Source organism: Manacus candei, unplaced genomic scaffold (assembly GCF_025592945.1).
Source record: "Manacus candei isolate 608988 ecotype Guabito, Panama unplaced genomic scaffold, ASM2559294v1 h1tg000119l, whole genome shotgun sequence".
NCBI lineage: Eukaryota > Metazoa > Chordata > Aves > Passeriformes > Pipridae > Manacus > Manacus candei.
Genome location: NW_026138167.1, coordinates 4,066,354 through 4,084,200, shown reverse-complemented (window position 1 = coordinate 4,084,200; position 17,847 = coordinate 4,066,354). Strand labels below are relative to the sequence as shown.

Genomic DNA, 17,847 nt, shown 5'->3' with positions numbered 1-17,847 from the left:
GGGTGATGAATAATCTGAAGTTTAAGAGCCTTTTCTGCATGCAATGAATGAAAGGTCACAATCAACCTCTTGAAAGAATCAGATCATTTGACTCCAACAGCAAAAATGTATTAAAAATGTGCAAATAATTTCATCTGGCAGATCAACTCAGCACAGCACACCTGCATTCTTATTTTCAAGGAGACAAGCAGAGTCAGAGCAGGATGTGTTCATGGCCACACTGTTACACCACCAGCCACAGGTTCTAACACTTCTTAGTTAATTCTTCTCTAACACTGAGCACTCCTGCCCCATGACTCACCCCAGATGAACAGTCTCTTCCAAACCTGAAGCAAAACAATCACTGTACTCTCCAAAATGTTCATGGCTTCCACAAAACACAACCTGCTTCGTTTGTGTGAAGTCATTCACAAGATAAGTGAAATAAAGCTGGACTCTGTATACAGTCTGCATAGGTCTGGTCATAGAATAAGTCCCTGTCAAATCCAGACTGACTTTCTTCTCATCTCAAGGCCATGCCAAGTCTTAGGATGGCCCTAAACACTGGGAAAAGAGCAAACATGTTGTCTTTTCAATGACTACATTGCAATAGATGATCTGAAGGTTAAAAAAAAAAAAATCACAAATTTCTAAACTATTTAGCCCTCCCAAGGTAAGGTTATAAACACATATTATTTATTACAGCTAAGCATATTTAAATATGAAGTCAGTCAGAAATCCAACTTACAGTCTGATTATAAAACACTGCAGGAGTCCCAATTACCTCATTGCCAGCTCTAGTTTTAGAAACGTTACTGCTGAGTGGAGGATTTTTCTCCTCAAGTCTTTCATCCTTCTTTGCCAGAATAAATAGCTCCAAACTTTGCCATTCAGAGGATCCCAGATTAAATTTAAAAAAAAAATATCATCTGCTATGTCACAGAAGAGCCACAGTATTCCTTATCTAAGCATCAAAACCCAAACACTTCATCCTGTAAACAATCTAAACTCAGATGATTTATTGAGAAAAAAACCCCACAGGACCATCACTTCCCCTGTCCATCCACATGTAGCCAGAACATCAGAAAGAAAACTGAAGCAAGTCCATCTCCAATTAAAACCAGAACACTTTTGGAGCTGTCAGAGGAAGTTCAGATTCCTTCTGACAGCAGCATTTTCTTCCATCAAGCTGGAGCAGAAGCATGTTATCCAACATACTTGACTGTAAAAAGTCAGGTTTGATTTTTTTCCCCCTACAGGCAACTCATTAGACAAAGGTTTTTGTGACTTTAGGAAAATTGCAAGCCAAACCTAACGGGACAGAGGTTTTTCTGTCAAACTAGAAAAGATATACCAGAGAACAGCCAACTGCTTTTAGTTTTACTTCTTGCCAGTAAAAACAAAGCAACACTAGAGACCAAAACAAAGACTTGCAACCAAAAAGTCCAGAGTTCCACTTCATTTCCAGGCAGCTTAAGGAAAGAAGGGAAAGAGGTAAAGCTGAGGTTTAGGCTTAGTTTGTTTGGGTCTCTGCAGCAAACACTAACAAAGCTGTTTGTACTCAGACCTTGGAAACAGCTGCCAAACATCTGCAAAAATGTATTTTTAAAAAACATGTGTACAATTCTGTATTCTACTCTTACTTGTATAAATGCTTTAGGATGAGGCACATATAAAAACATTTCATATATATTAAATCCTCCTGTTTTCTGGAATTTAAGCCCACAGGAAAGGTATATACTCAACTCTGCAGACAAAGGCAAGAACAGCTCCCTGTTGATTCCCTTCAAACTCATGAAAGAAATTATTCGGCTTTTTACATCAATTGAGAGGAAAGAAAACCCCACCATGAGACAACTGTACAAATAATTGTGCTATTTGCCCCTGGACAGCTAAAACCAGTAACTGTGGTTACCTCTGGTACCCAGAGGGAAAGCTTTGCATTGCAGATATCAAGCACCTGTAGATTAGGACAGTTCATTTTATTCTGAGTTAACTTTCTTCATGATAGCATCAGCTGCCATTTAAACTAACACCACTAACAAATACAACCCTGCAAAATTCATTTAATTCCCATGTTACAGATCTCACATGAGAAAATATAAACCATTCAGATCACAAAAAATAAGTCTCAAAATAAATCTTGAGAATACTTTATTTTTATTAATACTCTACCTAAGGTAAGTCCAGTGTTTGACTACCAGGGATAGCACTGGTTTTTGTAACATATCCATAAAAATCTCTTCTGAATTGCCACTTACTACAGGCAATTTAGTCTACCTCTTCACCTGCTCTGCCAGTTGAAAATTCCTCTGGGATATGAGGACCTCATTTCACAGGACAGTTTTCCAACAGCTACTTTCACATTAACAAGGCAAAGGGGATACCCCATAAAAACCCACAACCAGCAGCCACGTTAAGAGACACAAACCACCCCTGGAGTACAGACACATCTCAAACCACAGCCACTATAAATCATCCAGGACCTCACCAGATCCTGTTCACAGTTACTTTCCTGCAAAATTAAAGTTCCATTCCTCTGATCATTTCTGTCTGTAAAACTCAATCACTCGCTGTTTGTGGAATGCAAACATAAAAGTGCCATGAGCAAAGCAGTTTATTAAAAAATGTAAATGTACAGACTGAAGTTTTTCATGGTGTTTGCCCAGGTCAAACATTTACCAGCACCACACAAGTGAAACAAGAAACAGTATTAATTAATGTTCCAGGAGTACTTTGATTTAAAATACCAAATGAGTATTCTGAACTGGAGAGAACTTAATGTCAGGGAATCCTGATCGTGACTGGCCAGTGAAATGCAAAGTTACATATTCAAAAGTAAAATAACTGAAGAGTGGATACACCTGATGAGATTGAAAGGTTGGCTCCAAGCTATTTTAGCACTTTTGCTCTCTCTCAAAGCCTTATTCATCAAGAAAGTTGTCAAGGAAGTACAGCATATTCTCCAAGCTCACTTAAATTCTGGGACAGGAAACTCTAGCTGCTGCCACAGAAGAACACAGATTGGAATTTTTCATGCACATACCCACCAAAACAAGCCATTTTACAGAATATGGGGTCAAATACTTTGGATGTGAGAATACACTCAAAAAGGGATTGAGTATATGGTTTAAAAATGACTCACCACAGGCTTCATGACCCAACACAAAAGCATCTCCTCTGACCTCAAGAGCCACAAAGACAGCATGGAACTGGATATTTTAAATGCACTGATATGAGTACAGGGACAAAGGTTAGAGGAAATGAAGTGTGGGAAGAGTCAGTGATTCTCACACAAAACAAGCAACTCTTTCTGCCTGTTTTCAGAGATGATCCATCTTTAGAAAAAAAGTATGACATGTCAGCTTCCATACATTTTTGCTTTTTTCTTGCTATTGCCTTGTGTATTATAAAACAAAGGAGTCTGAGCACTCAAACCCCTGTCATGTAGAAGAAATCTCAATTTTTAGATAGCCTTACTTGTGCAAAACAACAGGCACATAAACCTTCACTTTGATAGGCTATTTCTTTCCCTTTATAAAAAAAAACAGAACTGCTACTAGGAAACTCTTTCTAACAGCAAGAATAGTGAGGAACTGGGTTGGGTTGTTCGTTTCTAATCTGTTCTTAAAGCTCTCTGGTAATAGTTTAATATGTACCAGAAATGAAAGTTTGGAGATATATTGCCTGAAGTGCACAAAAATCCCTTTTCAGCCAAGGCTCCTCTAAGAGTCACAAACGGTACCATTGGCACCACAGGACAGAAATTGTAAAGACCTTGGGAGCACACTGAGGGAAAAACTAACAAGGAAAAGAAGCACAAAAGACCAGACAAGAGGGTCAAGTAAGTACCAATGTCAATGGACACTGCTTACAATACCTTGTCTGGAGTCCTGAAAAGAAGAGAAACAGAAAAGATACCCCATTCCTGCCAAAGCATCCTCTCCAGGAGCAGCAGACAGCTCCTTTGACCAGAGCTAACAAGATTTGAAAGCTGTCTGAGGCCACAGTGTTAAAATAAATACTGTAGGGAATGACTACACCAAATAAAAAGAAATGAGAGAAATTTTAAAAGACTGAAACTTTATGCTCTAAACTAGGCATATACCAGGATCCCCCCCTCAGCACAAAAAGGGAGAGCACACAGAAAGTTTCAAGTCATGTGGGAACTCGGGTACTTCCATGGCTCCATAAAAGAAGTAACTTAAATCAACAGCAGAATGTAGAGAAGTTAAAATAAAGCTTTACCTACCCTTATCTTTACCTAAAGGCAACAGGAAATTATACTGTTTAGCATCATGAACAGAAAACAAGGGGAAAAAGCAATGGCATAAGCCCAGTGGAGTGGTCTGCCTGCTCTCCAGTGTCAGGCAATACACAGGACACCCAGATGTGTGTGAGGGGTGGGAAAGGGCAGGCAGGGAGCACATTCCTGGAACACCTGCAGCATATGGAATGAAAATAGGTAATGATGGAGCTGAAGTAGGATTGAGAGGAAAGCATCCATGCCAGCAGCATGCCCAAATATGCCGGGCTGAGTGTTCAGAACAACAGCTAAACTTCAGCAATATTGCATCTGATCCCCAAACTGTTTCCAGTAGCCCAAATGAACTGCTGTGAGGGCAGTGGTTCACTTCTTTCACTGTGTTCCTCACTGATGCTGCAATCTCCTCTTTGTGCCTCTGTCATGTCACAGGCAAGAAGTCAAAAGAAGGAAGTAAAAAATGCTGGCTAAGAGCAGAGCATCACAGCCTAGAGGCTGGAGCCAAACAGCAAACAAGAACCTGGGAAAAGGATGTCCAGGACTTGTATTAATCTGCTCTTCCAACTTCCCCCTTTCACAGCTGCTCCTCAGATGGGAAACATGCACAAGCTCTGCACACCAGAGTTGATCTACATACACAATAAATTTAGCCCTAAAAGAGAATGTAAATCTTTTCAAATAGGTCGATGACTAAACAGAGGTGAGGATGGAGGTGACTAAACAGAGGTGAGGATGGAGGTGACTAAACAGAGGTGAGGATGGAGGTCTTGCACAACACAAAGCCTGAAGCATTTACATTTGAAAAGATTCCTAATTCGTGTCTAGTTACAAGTGTTCTGAAAGATACTTGGCATTCAGGTTTGAGTATTTACCATATTTAGCAAACAGCAAGGACTTATACTGCTTTTACATTTCTTTTGGATGATTTCATTTCTATATATATTTGTTCAGTAAATATGGTTCCTCTGAGCTAAAGCACAAATATTATCCCAACACCTCTATATATGGGTAAAGACACATAGCTGGTTTGAAGGTCATAAAGGAAATCTCCAGGAGCTAAGAATACAACCAAACTTCAGAAATAGACTTTAAAACACTACCAGTCTTAACCTTTTTATTCTAGACATCGACTAATTGTTAGTCTTTGCTTGATTTCAGACAACCAGAAGTCGCTCTGAGACTCTGACCTGAATACACATCATGCAATTCTTACTGCAAGGAGAAATAAGAACCACAGCCTTCATGATCTTTGACAAAAGGTCAGCAACTCTCTGCTTTACACAGCATTAAACAGTGTGGAAAGTGGAAAAACACTGCTATTTTCAAAAGGACTACAGCACAGACTTCACCTCAGTACAAGCTCGTAATCGGAAGTTCATTGCCTCGATCAGAAACAGGCCAAGTCAACTGGGGGGAAACAAGAATTCAGGCACCACAGCCTTTTTTCATTTGTGGAGTCTAAACATTTTACAGCAGAAGTGCAAACAGGGGAAACTTACTTTCTTTGGTTACCTTTTGCAGTCTGTTAGAAGCAAGCACACAGATTACCTGAGGATGCACCACCACATTTAATCCCCGAAGTTAGCTCGAGGGCTTGTAGAGGTAAACAACTGCCTTCTTAGTCACCAGCACTCCCTTTTTATTTAAAAAGACTCATCTGAAAAAGAACTTATCTATATTTTGCTCCCCCCCCCCCCCCATTTCCCAAAACAAAGGCAAAAAAGCATGACATTGCTTTTTAAACATTACATTTTTAAAAGCAGAATGCATTCAGCTTTTATGACAACTTCAACAATCATATTTGAGCTTACAGACTTCCCAAGAAAAAAACATTTATTACAGTAATGGAAGCTTGTCCTTCCTGGATTTTAACAGTCTCCCAGAACAGCTTATTCCCACCCTAGAAAGGGTCATCTATGTATAACTCTAGACAAAATATGTTCATAGCATTCCAAAGCTCCGTGGTAAGATCACCAAAATAGCCCAGCAGGTTCAATTCACATCTCAGATGTGCTTTGTTTTCTGTGACAAGATGTACACTCAGAAGAAATGGTTAAGTCAGCTTTGAGTAAACCCTCACCTGGCTGCCCTAAACAGCACACACCCATCCTTCAGCAACGAGGACACTTCTCAAAACACTCCAGTCACCTCTCCTACTGCTGCCTGATGAGCAACAGCAACAAGTAAACCTCGAGCAGGTTGCACTCCTGAGAAACCTGAGAGTACTCCAGCAATCACCACTTAACATCCCCCAGCCACAGCAAAAGAAGCCCAGATCTTGGAGTTTAACATGTAAAAAAACAAGTGAGAAGTTTACTTTTTGAAACTATGCCAAGTAACCAAGCTGAACAGGAATGCCTGATTGAAATTTCAGCTTGTAAAAACTGTGGGGTTTGACAACTGAAGTATATTTCACTTAGAGCTAACAGCTCAATTAACAAGAAGCAAAAACATTCATCCACTTGACAATGAAATTTTCTTCTACTCAAGTATCCATGTCTTAGTCATCCTGAACTTTTCTGTATTCCTATTTAAAATGCCTTTCTCAGTAGCAATTGCTAACATCACCTGATAGTCACGCATTTTATGCATAAGTATCTTCTAAGCATATAAAAAAATCTGCAGATTCCAACTAGCTTTGCTGACTAAGATCCACCCAGCAAAGCATTAATGAGCATGGCAAATGTATTGTCACCACAGTTTCTTTGCTGGTTGTTCCTGCCTGGCTGTGGGGGAAGAAAAAAGGTAACAACTTAAGACATGTCCACATTTTCTGCTATACTGAGTTAATCCTACTCCCATAAATCAAGAAATACACCTCTTGTATCATTCACATTTAATGACTCCAAATTTAGACCAGAGGTGATTTCTAGAGGTCAACTGGTCCCAATACCTACTCAAAACCAAAGTGAAGTTCATCCTCATGGCAGACACCATGTTAGACTGTCTGGCTCAAAGCTTCTGGTCAACACAGACATAATCCAGCAAATACCCTCAACTGCTTTGGTTTTTTGACAGGAAGGTTTCCAATTGCTGAAGAAATAACCACTGCTTGTTTTCAGGTCACAGTGATGGATGGAAGACAGGACATAAAAGCAGTTGAAACAACACTTAGGATGGCCACAGGAACAGAGATATCAGACAATACCTCTCCCAGTCCTGACAAAGCTGGAGAGACAGAAGAATAAAAAGACATCAGAAGAGAGATGGAAAGTGTTCACCTTACTCATCTATTAACCAGAAAAAAAATCCATCAGGAACAACCTTATCAAGGAATCCAGGATCTGCTCTCCAATTAGTGAAGCTAGAGCTGGACTTCCAATATATGATATTGCCCCTAATCAAAGATTCCCTCACACTTTGTATTAATCTCATTTACTCTCAATTCTGAGTACAACAAGCAGTATTTACCCCAATTCAAATAAACAATGACAAGTTGCCATTTCCAAGAGGAGTTGTGTGTTAGGCTCACTACACAGAACACAACTTCCAGCAATTTCAAGTAGGTTTAATTCAGCAGCAGTTTTAAGCAGGTTTTTCTTTTCTTTAAATGGAAAGCTTAGTTCAGGGCTGCTGTGTTTGCCACTCCACTAACTAGCCCACTTGTTCAATACATTCTGTCCTTCAAGTGGAGGACACAGCAAAATGAACTGCACACTTTCACAAGATTATAGGGGCAGATGACTGAGGGACCAAGAAGATTCTGTAACATCAAGCTCTTCATGCCATATAAGCAAAAGAAGTTCTCATTTTTAGCCTCACAGAGGATATACTGTTATTTGCATGACAATAGGGCATTAAATCTGAAAAGAAAGTCTCCACTATATCAAAAATTGAAAAGACATTCTGTGCCAAAGCTGGATTATGATTCACCAACTAATACTCCTGCCACTGGCAACATGGAACCATCTCCACAGTGATCCTCAAGCCCTCCCTGAATAACCACTGCAGTACTTAGCACTGTACACCTGCAACCCTTCCTCTGTGTTCAGCATCCAAACAGCAAGTGATTTGTCAACTATTTCATTGATTTGTCATCTCTATTCTTTCAGTAAACTGCCATTCTAATTCCTTGTCTGTTTTTGCTGATGCTGCCTTGTTTCTTTGGAGTGATTGCTTTGCATTTCATTTACCTTTTAAACACCAAATTATTTAACAGTAGGAAGTCACAGCAAATGCCAGGAAACTTGTTCATCTGATCTGCAAAACCTCCAATTGGTCAGATTTCTGTATTTTTAATTACAATGGTATACAAATACATCAACAGAACTGAGAGGCTACCAAGCAAGTTCAGAACTAGAGACACTCAAGTGTCAAAACTGGAAGACAGATACACTTCTTTTTATGCACTGACAACTGATTTGAGTAAAATTTATCTACATGACAGACCCTGTTCATGATAACTTTCAGTTAACATGTTGCTGCATTGCCACAATTCTGACTCATCACTTGCCCAGAGTATTCCACTGGTCAGGCACTGATCCACCTTCACACAAGCTGGAAGGAAGGAACACAACCATGCAACAGAGCTACAGACCACTGAGCTCCTACATTAATACAGCATTACTTAAATGTCTCCATGAAAAGTAAATTGTAGACATTTAGCTGACAAACACTACTGACTCAGACTCAGAATAAGGAATTGTGCATCAGTAAAGAAAAACCACTTTTCTCAATGTAATTCCCACAAGTCACTAAGTGGGAACTAAAGTGTCACTAAAGACACTAAGATAAAAGCTGAAGGTTTTTTAAGTTTCCAGGCCTTACTATGCATTTGAAATCTCCTGCCTTCCCACTCTTTCTCACTATAAAAATTTAAACCTTCTGTCTGTGCTTATTTGAACATCAATCCTTAAAAACACTCTTCCATGTAATAGCAGTGCGAGAACACAAACTGGAGGAACATGTGAAAAGTTCCTTGTGATCTGTTATTTTCTGCATGCCTTGCAAACCCCTCCTGATAAATGTCTGTTCTGCAATTCCCTTGAGAAATACTTTGTTGAAATGGCATTGGGACAGAATGTGTGTTTTTACAAGTGGCAATAAAATTATTCAAGTAGCTTGCCTAAAAAAATCCAAACATATAAAGCATTTTTCTATAGAGAAAATGCAAGTAAGCCATTTATAACAGAGTGCACATTCTTTCATACTTGTAATGAACTGTAAGTTTTCTAAGGTTAAAACAATATTAACAATATTATTAACAATAATATTTCTCAAGTAAGAAAAATATCTTTGATATTAGGACAATTTTCACAGCACTACACGTTCAAAACAATTCATGTAAAGTCTCACAGTCTAAATTTAACATGCAGTTAATAATGCTACAGCTCTTTATATCCAAATGTAAACAGATGAGCATTCAAATCTTATATCTAGACAAAGACCACTTTGCTTAGTCTAATACAAATACTTGTAAAATTTCTGTACTTTTTACAGTATAAATTTTTATACTTTTATAATTAGAAAATTTCCTGGGCTAGAACCAGAAAAGCTCATTTCCTGCCTGCAAAGCTGCAGTGCACCACCCACATGCTCAGGCCAGAGGGGATAACTGTGATCACTGTGACCCATTTTGCATCAGGCACCTGCCCTCTGCTAAGAAACAGAAACAAAGAGGATCTCAAACCTACATCATGGTCACCCAAACTTTTGTAGAAGACTGACAGTACCACCATCACCCCATCAGCTGTCCCACATGGCACTTACACACATTATATTTGCACAACTCCCCACTGCAGCAGTCACTTAGATTTTGTTACACTTCTGTGGGTTAGACCCTAAAGCTAAGAACCTGTATCAGTAAATTGATTGGTTTTTGAATAAATGTACCATTTCAAGAAGTTAAACAAATGCTGCACCTGCACTTATTTTTAGGACTGAAAATATGCCTTTAACTCATGTTCAAACTGATCTTTTAGCAACCCTTTCTGAATTCCAAAGCAGCTGTAGCAGTGCCAGCTGCAGCAGACACATATTATACCTTCTCTGGTAAGACTCCTGCTCTCATTTATACCTAAGGCTTAACTGCTCAAGCTTCACTAAATGCTAATGTTCCCAAGCTGGATTATCCAGTCACCTCCAACACTTCTTCATGTCACTGCTTTCCAAGGAAGTCTTCCCAAGCCCACACCTGTCCCGAGGTATGTTAGTTTTATTGTGATCAAATATAAAGTCTGGTTTGCTTGAATCCAGTCTTCAAAAACAAAAAGCTAAACCAGGTTAGTCAAGCACAAGCACTGAAAAAGCAGTTGTCACGTTGCATCTCCCTAAATAACCAAGAAGTTTTAAATTGATGTCATTTTCTTCAAAAACATAAATTTTCAGAAAGCAGTATGAATCACGCACTATTTGTGACTTTAAACTGACATTTAAAAAGCCAGGGATCAAACTGATATGATTCAGAAGCTTTTTTCCTCACTTTCTTTTTCCTGTACTAAGATCTCTAAAAAGAAAAAAATATCTGTGCTTCTACATTTTGATCAAGTGTGTGGTGTTATGGACAGTTTACAGCACCCTGGTGATGTCACACAATGATTTATGAATTACTGTCAAACTGGTACAGCAGAATGGGAAAACAGCAAAATACTGGTGGCCTAAGTTGAGCATTAAACAAATAAAATTTTCGTGCCTCTTTCAAGTTTTGCACATTGTGATACCACCTGGATTTAAGGAGAGCTTACAAAGTAGTAGCTTCTTGCTGCTAAGAAGGGAAGGTCTTACTCCCTTCTCCTTTCACAGCTGGTTACAGCAATCTCCACAGCTTATTGGGCATTTTATAGAGCTGCTTAACTTCCTAGCTCTTCCCTTTGGGAAGCTGGGTATCTTCTACCAGTTCAAATACATACTTGAAAGGACTCAAGGGGCTGAAATAAATACCAGAGCTTATCAAAAAAGGAATGTGTATGGAAACTCCCACTTCCATGCAGGGTAAAACCAGTCATATTAAGCTGTATGAGCCACCCCCAGTCACCCAAGATAACTTTTTGGACTCATTCTGCTAGTAGTGGGCTGTAGTTTTCACAGGATGTTAAAAGAAGCATCCAGAAAGGTCCTCTGGCTGCATGAAGACAAGCCAGGTGCTGGAAGGTGCAGACAACAGTTCTCCACTGCCTAGGGCTACAGTTTCATGGCAGCATAAGCCTGCTGAACTACAGCTACTCCTACAGCATCATCTTCAGCCTGGCACTTGTTCACTGGACCAGCCACGTGGTGCTTCAGCATGCTAAAGAAACACAAGAGCTTTTAGTTCATTTATCAAATTAGTTTATGCCAGATTAGAGAGTGAAATGGCTCAGCAAAGGATCCAGCATTGCAGCTGGCAGCAGAAAAAAGGATGCAAGTAGCACAGCCAGGAGCGAGCAATGCACATTGCTGTGACTCCACAGCTCCCAATTCAACCCTCCCTGAGATTCCAGTGGTGCCAGAAACGAACATTTGAAGCTATTCCAGAAACAGAGGGCCCCAAAATAGTCTTAAGTGGGACAAAATATGATTACCAGAAAAAATTAGGATTATATCATAAGCTGACTTGACATTTTCAGGTTTTCTCTTTTCAATCTAAAGCAAAACATTTATTCTCTTGATGAAAGATAAGACTCTTCTACATAAGTCTGGAAAAAGAACTTGAATTCCATAAATTTTGATTCATTTACTCTTATTACTTATTACACTGGCTTGTCATATCTTACAGGAATTGCAGCAATTCCTCATCCTAACTCAGTAATGAGTAGCTGGGAGTCTGTTCTGTCATGCTTCCCACATATTCAAACAGTGAGGATTTAGTCAAGTCTTGGTTATCTTGATTTCATTTCACCAGCAACATGAGTTATGTGCAGCAGCAGCTAAAACATACTGCAGTAAATGCACCCCAAGCCAGAAATCTCCTCCAAAAGACTTTAGTATGGTTACCTATGATAATCACTGACTAAATGTCAGGGCTGAAAAAACCTGCATTCTAATATGCTTACACAGTTCAGGACTTTTGGAGGCTCTGAAGATTTGCTCATCTGCTCTAGAAATCCTATTAGAATTTGTGATTAATGAGATATTTCAACAAGATGCTTGTATTTTGGAAGACATGGTAGCTTTAAATGAAATATCCTTCTTCAGTAAGTCTTACTTTTTATCCTTTAGGTATCAGAAAATGTCTTTGCCAATGTGCTGGATAAGTGAAAATGCAAACAAGGCAGACTTCTTACTTCTTAAAGTAAGCTGGAAAAAGTGAGAGATGAAAGGAGCACTGTACCAAGGGAAAAGGTTTAGAATGCAAGTAAAAAACCAACACCCTGTTGGGGTGTACACAAAGCCTTCTCTTACCTTTATGTGCCACTTATCCTGCACTGGGAACATTCCCCCTTGCTCCCCAGTTTTCTTGGCAGAAATGCAATGTTAGCAAACTCCAGATTTCCAAGTGTGAAAGAAGATTCACAGTTTGCTGTTTTCAGTGCCTTGCTCAGTGCTGATCTGCTTTCTCTGCTTTTTCCTCTCATACCATTACCAGAACTTGTCTTGCCACAGCTCCCTCTCCACTGCTTTACCAGCTATGGAGACTGACACTTTCCCTTCCCATACATTGGCAGGCACAGCATATCTTGAATACCAGGATGGGCCACTAACTCCATTATACCAGAAATTCAACCTCTGATGAACATCTAATTACAGCCCACAGGCATAAGCCTGAGATTACTTAGCCTATTCTTACACACAGCAAAGCCCATTCTTCCAAAAAAATCTTTCATTTCCACTACTGATGTTTTGTTAATTACTAGATTTCAGCAAACAGTACTCCAAAATTAGGAAACAATACACCACCTTATGCCCAAGGCTTTGAAACAGCAGCCAAGGGAATTCCAAGAAAAACAAATGGTTCGTTTCTTGAGGAACAAACACAAAAGCTCACAAAAAAACCCACAAATTCATGCCATACCACTTACCTGAAATAAAAGGAATTACAGAACAGACATAGCTAAGTCAGACCTGCTTTAACAACCACTGGTTAAGACTGAGAACCCATCCAAATAAAGCCTAGCAAGTTCTAGAGATGACAGGTATTTTGAAGTTAAAAACAGTTTGTTGAGTTTCTTCTGGCTGCAAACAATCCTTAAGACACCACTGCATAATTAAAGCTTTGAATTTATCTTTTCATATTTGTACACAACCATAAAACAAAAGCAGACTTTTCCCCTGGCAACTCACTAAACTGCTGAGAAATCCTCTGCGCTTTGCACTTGTTACCAGAAGAAAAAAGTGGAGGAAAGATTCAGAAATAAATTCTGTCAGTCTTAAGTCTCTTGAATTCAACTGACAACCAACACTTTCACTATCCTCATTCTCTTAAGGCACTTCACAGTTTCATCAGCAGTGACAAGACTTTATGCCATTTGATCTTTTGACTAAAACACTCCTTCCTATTTTCATGCCATAGCAGTATTTTGAAGTACAGGCTAAGGGTGTCAACTGCTCACCTCATTGCTTATCCCAGCCATGATGCACAAAACCCACATTCCAATGTCTTACATGCCCCTTTACCTGAAGAAACAGTATAAGCAATCCAAGTCATAAGAATTGCAGAAACAGTGAAGTGTAAGGTTTATTTTTTTTATTCATTGTATGCCATGTAAGGGGTATGGTCCAAAACACTAAATCAGTCAGCCAAAGTCAGTTCTTGCCATTGTCTCCTGCAAAGCAGAGCAGGATTATTTGTTTCTAGAATCAAAATCATCAATAAGCCTTTTCTGAAGATAACTTAGCACAGCTTCCTTTTAACATATTTATTATTAAAAACTTGTAGTCAGTAATTTTCTTAACGTCATTTCTGAAAGACAAGTTTTATTCAAAGTGCATCAGCACTTGCAAGAGCAAGGCCAAGGAACAAGGAAGATTTCCTAATAAATTTAGAACTTGGAAGTATTCAGGTATTCTACAGCAATTGGTTTTATTTCCCTGTAATACAGAAAGAAGATTTCCAGATAAACAGTCACTAAAAACTACCTGTAGCTGCAACTCAGCTGTCCAAAATCTGTCCTTATCAAATTGATATCAAGTAGCCCTTCAGAAATCAGGTGCCCGTCTCACCTCTGCCCCTACCAGGTATGAACAAGGCAAGTTATTCCTTTAATAAGAATTAACCCTCTGTGGGATTAACCTGCATACAAAAAGCTTTAGCAGATACATCCCAACAATCCAATTATGCAAGAGATTATTATAAGGCTGGTGTGTTTTAAAGTGCTTATCAGCTGACCTGTCCCACTGACAGTAACACTGGCAGTCCATGGACAAACTCACATCCAGCTGGTTTGCCCTCAAAAATCAAGGACCACAAAACTAACAGCCAAGGGCTCTGCTGTGGGTGCTACTGAAGCAGGAACAAGCCAATCCTGGAGTAAGACAACAACAACACATGGCCAACACTGCAGATCTTGCCAATGGAGCCTGACTTACATCACTAATTAACCACTTGACTCTGTATTTCAAATAGCCACCAACTAGCCTCAGCTGCTTTCATGGACAAATCCACTGAAAAAACAGTGGTTTCTGAAAACAGTGTTCTTAGTAATTCATACATAGCAATTCATACCTGCTGAACATCCAGCATTGAAGTCTTTTATCCACCACTCTTCATGTCTTAAAAAAATAACCATTTATCAGTTCCCTGAACATAAACGTCCCCTCTCTCTTTCTAAGGGAAATCATGGCAGTAAAAGAAAAAAAAAAAAGCTAGAAGGAATGCAGAAAGCAACCTAGTTTGGGGATCTCTCCCAAGCCAATCACATTACAGATGGAAAGAGCATTTCATTAAGGGTATATGAACAACTGGCAAAAAGAAAAAAGACAACCTTTCTGCATTCACCTCCTGTCCTGGAAATTGGAAAGGCATGTTCCCTTGAGTTACCCCTCTCCCCCACAGATCATTACCAAAAGAGTGCAGCCTCTTCACCTGTGCCCTAACGATTTCTCACAGCACGTGCCACAACACTCACAAAACCACAAAAACGAGCACAGCTCTGTGAGCACCTCAGTAACAGTGAGTGGGAACACTGAAATTTTTCAGCCACAACCTGGAGAGGGCAGGAGGTACAGCAAGAATTTAGAAACTTGTATCAGCCTGTTTTAGGGAGACGTGCTCTGAATTCACCTGCAACTTTGCCACAGTCAGTGGTAAGCTTAAGAAAAATCTCATCCAAGAACTAGTCCCAAAACAAATCCTACTTAAGCAAGGAGAAATGTTTACTATGGAAGGCTGAGCTTGCTTTGGCAGGTGAGAAGATTCACACCTTGCTAATTGCACACACCTGGATACTGAGGGACCCTTTATTTAAACACATTGTGAACAGGCACAGTAACAAAGCAAGGTTACAAAGTTAATTTGAACGCGTCCATTTACTATTTTCTCCATTCCTGTGCTCTGATACTGAGAACAAGGTGATGTAATACAAAGCAAAGCCCCAGCTCACAGTCAGTGCTTGCATTCAGCAGCCCAGCAGGGAAGTCAGCAGGTCTCCTCAGGTCTCCAGGCAGCCCTGGCCATCAGACACAGAACACCTGAGCTTGGCCAGGGCAGATGTCCTGTAGGAACAGAAGGTGGAAGACAGTAAGAATCTCTGTCCTTGTGGCTGCTTTATTGCAAAGTACTAGAACTTGTTACAGTCACCTCCTAACAGCCAGGTACACACAGAAGAGTCGAACCCCACTCTCAGGTGCTGAAGAAACATCCCTGTAATAAACACAATCCTCTTCTCCCTTTTCTAAGGTGCACCTGTCACCTTACCCTCTGTGTGTCACACCAGGAGGAACCAAAGGAAAAAAAATTCAATTTACAATCAGGACAGTGGGGGTAGATCACACAATCTCCAATTTTCTATTTTGAAAAGTGCTGGGTATCCTATAGAAGAGCTAACTTGGGAATTTTGAGACCAACCCAAATACTCTGCTTTAACCACCATTTCTAAGACCAAATCTCCTTCAAATTTGTAACCTCAGCTTCTATTTCAGGACATGCCAGATTTCTAAGGACAGGAAAAAAATTTTATCACTTTCCCTCAACTTCCTAAACTCTAAAGTTACATTATTTGCCAGCAGGTGATATGGTTCTAGCAATGCTGAGATCTCATCCCTTCTAACAAGTATATAATGTAGGGGTGAGAGAAAACAAGAGATGATAAACCAGTATTTCACTATCATTTCACTACCTTCAAATAGATTGTGACCCTGGATTATGGCCTGAATGAAAAAAAAACAGGCTATGAAAACAAATTCTTTGTTTTCAACAGCTAATTATGTTTGTATTCTTATGAAAATAAGAATGATCACTTCAGAATAACATACACGTGCTATAAAAGTGGCCTCTCTAGTAGGTCACACATGCAAGGCTGAGGGGTGGGAAAAACCCACACCTTTCCACTCAGGGGTGGGGAAAAAACATTTTTTTTTTTTTTGTAGCACTGAGAAACGTTTTTAAACAGTGTTTATTTCATCTTTATCTTATCCTTTCTCAATTTCCGTTCAAGCATACTTTCTAACACGTGCATCCATAGAGCAACACCTGCATACAATCGATAAATCAATAAATACACATAAGTGGGAGGTGCACGCTAAGAGGTATTTCTATGATAGGCAAGTGCAGCGAAAAAAGTTGGAGGCCACTCCTCTAGAAAGCAGCTCTTCTTCTCCGAGAACAGGATTTTCCCTCTTTTCTACTGAGTAAAAAGCCCTCCCTCGTTTTTTTTTTTATACATGACTAAATTATCAACAAGTTACATCAATTTTTCCTCGCTCAGAAGGTGACTTGGGGGGTGTTTTTCCTAGAGAATCTCCCACGGGCAGCTCCACGCCTCCTCCCAGCTGCCCTGGAAGGACACCCTGCCCAGTTCCCGTCGCCCAGGGCAGGGAGGGCCGTACCGGTCTCACTCCGGCGCTGGTGTTCCAGAGGATCGCAATGAATGGGCCTCGCAAGGCACGTGGCTCCGGTGTGTTCAACCCTGCGCTCGGGGCTTTTTATTTTATTTTTTTTTTTGCCACCTCAAGGATAAGAGACTTCAGTTCCTCAGGGACAGGCAACAGTATGTAAAGACCTGGACAGAAGTATCGAAAAAAACCCCCAGGCTATGATAAACGACCTGCTTGACAAGGGAACGTCAAGCGGACATAATAAAAGGATAAATAAATACAATTAAGGAGCCATTAAAGATTATGGCTTTGCAGGAACCAAGGGAAGACGTGTGAGGGAGAATACTGAAAGCCAAGCCCTCAGACCCTCACCCAGCTCTTCCCCCTCGCCCCCCCGAGCTCCGGCGGCTCCCCCAGGCCCCCTCACCGGTGGCCCACAGCACCCACAGCCGCCCGCCCTCCGCGGGCGAGGGAAGGCGGCGGGCCCGCGGTCCTCGCCACTGACCTGCCGGCGGCGGCTCCCACGCAGGGCCGGGGCGGCCGCGTCCCCTCAGCCCGCGCAGCCGCCGCGCTCCCGCACGCGCAGGTCCTCCTTACCGCCCCGCAACCCCGGCCGCTCGGATCCCTCCGCTCCCACCTCACACCAGTTCGCCATTCTCCTCAGGAGGAGCCTAACGGGAGAACGCCCGGCTGGGTCGGGAGCGCCCAAAAACCAC

At 40.6% G+C, this 17,847-nt stretch overlaps 1 protein-coding gene across 4 annotated transcripts in view; it reads right to left on the bottom strand.

The window, feature by feature from the left end:
- The window catches only part of HMG20A (high mobility group 20A), a 40,241-nt gene that overhangs the window by 22,316 nt on the left and 78 nt on the right, over positions 1-17,847 (bottom strand). For 2 of the 4 annotated variants that reach the window (XM_051770376.1, XM_051770380.1), the window contains exons 1-3: positions 17,637-17,708; positions 17,144-17,316; positions 15,700-15,811 (exon numbers count right to left, since the gene is read on the bottom strand). The gene's annotated coding sequence lies outside the window, so the exon portion shown is untranslated. Of the gene's footprint in view, positions 1-15,699; positions 15,812-17,143; positions 17,317-17,636; positions 17,748-17,847 lie in introns of those variants that run through there. The other 2 variants (XM_051770377.1, XM_051770379.1) reach the window with 2 other exon arrangements.